Genomic DNA, 2,024 nt, shown 5'->3' with positions numbered 1-2,024 from the left:
CACTAAAAGGACTGGAGAACAAAAGGGAGAGGAGCTAGGCCTCACCATCCCTTTGTCTACCAGTTCTTGTTCTTGCCTCATGATCTCCTCTTATTGAGCTTGGGAAACTCAATAAGGAGGCTTGTTAGGTGGTGAGCTTCCTGGTAGGAGATCAACTTGATGGTCATCATCCCGTCGTTTTGGAGGTAAGTCCATAGGGATACCATCTATGAACACATTTGGAATCCTTTTAGAAAATTAGACAAGTCTAACTCTTCTTGATTCCTATCATTTACATTTGATGAAACATTAGGACCTTTTAGGGACTCTTTGACAAAAATCATGTACGCAAAAACTGAGCTCTTCATTGATTTATTAAAAGTAGGAGGATTTACAAGTGGCATACGACAACTAGACGCACTAGCATTTATATACACGCTCTTTCCCTTGTACGTGAAGTAGATTCTCCTTTCAAGGAACTTCATGTTGGCAACCATGCGGTTGAACCATGGTGCCCCTAGTATAGCATCCTCACGTTGGAGAGGAGAGATGAAAAAATCTTCTTTGTCGACATAGCTTTGTACATGAAGCCTCAATTTCCCAATTAAGGGAGTAACGGAATCTTGTTGTCCCTTGAAAGTTGTGTTGGTCGTTAGAGTATCTCCCATCTCAAAAGCTTGAATGTCCAACTTGGTGGCGAACTCCGTTGATATGAAGTTGTGAGTAGAGTCAGGGTCAAACAAGATGAAGGCATCATGTTACCTTACCTTTCCCCAAGCATAGGAGAGAGGTGATCCTTTGCAATGAGCATCCTCTTTTGGAGTTTCCATGGTGGAAGCTCTAAGAGTCTCACTGTGGGCATTTCTCTTGGGGCAAGAACGATAGCCATGTCCTTGCTCCCCACACTTAAAAATTTATGGTCCTTGCGAAAAGCCTCAAGCTCTTCAAGAGATAATTTATTTTTACCTTTGTAAACTCCCTTTTTCTTGGACAAATTGTTGTTGTTGTTGTTATTGGAATTGCCTTGGGAAGAATTATGGGCACTGGTTTTCCCGTTTGCATCACTTTTGTCTTTGTTTTTGATGGGCTTGACATTCCGTCTAGTCCCTTGTTAGAAATTGATGCGTGAAGCAACCATGGCGTGGTGGATTACTTCGGCGATAGAACCAGGCCGTTGAGAGTTGATGTACTTGGCCATTTCTTCAAGTAATCCCGCATAGAATTGTTGCTTTTTCTTGACAAAATCTATCTTTTGGAAGAGAGTAGCCTTGAGATGTAAATCTCAAAACTTGCCTACATATTTGTGGACACTCATGGAAGAGAAGCTTCAAACTCCGCCATTTGGTAAGCACTTTTTCCTTTGCATCGCTTTCAAGGAATTGCTTCATGATGGAAACTCGTAGAGTTTTCCATGTCTTTGGGGCTTTGCCGTTGCCACGAATGCTAGCCCACCATTGACAAGCTGAATTTTGGAAGTGCATAGCTACATGGTGTAGCTTGGAGGACTCCATGAATTAAATGAGAATTAGGAGAATTAGGGCTTGGAGGAATTTGCGAAGCCCTGCATCAAATTGCTGGATGAAGGCCAATACTTTGTTGCTAGCACCAAAGGTGCCATCATAGGTAAGAAAAGAAATACTCTTTCCTCCTTCTTTGAACTTCTTGAGATTTTGTGACCTTCGCCATGCAGGGTAAGATTTGTAATGTCCTCCCCTTTTTTATTCTCTTGGAGAGTCAGCCATGCTAATTAAAATTATGTATCAATTACTTTGTGCTTTGGTACCTCAAAAATCTTAGTCTCTACTCTTCTTTACCTTTGAAAATCAACTCTCAAGTAGCCACACCCGTGGTTTAGACACTGTTGATTGCAAAGACTAGTGGAGAGGCTCTAACAATGCTCGATTGATTATGGTTCCCGTTGAGCTTGCTCGTAGCTCAATAATGGTAAAGCCAAAGGCAAGCCCCGAGAGGCTCCACCATAAAGACTATAGCTCCCAACAACGGTGTACCTTGAACTAAGTCCTTCTCAACCAAGATATAGATAC

Source organism: Adiantum capillus-veneris, chromosome 29, assembly GCF_014529385.1.
Source record: "Adiantum capillus-veneris isolate H3 chromosome 29, ASM1452938v2, whole genome shotgun sequence".
Classification (NCBI taxonomy): domain Eukaryota; kingdom Viridiplantae; phylum Streptophyta; class Polypodiopsida; order Polypodiales; family Pteridaceae; genus Adiantum; species Adiantum capillus-veneris.
Note: the sequence above shows the minus strand (reverse complement) of the source record.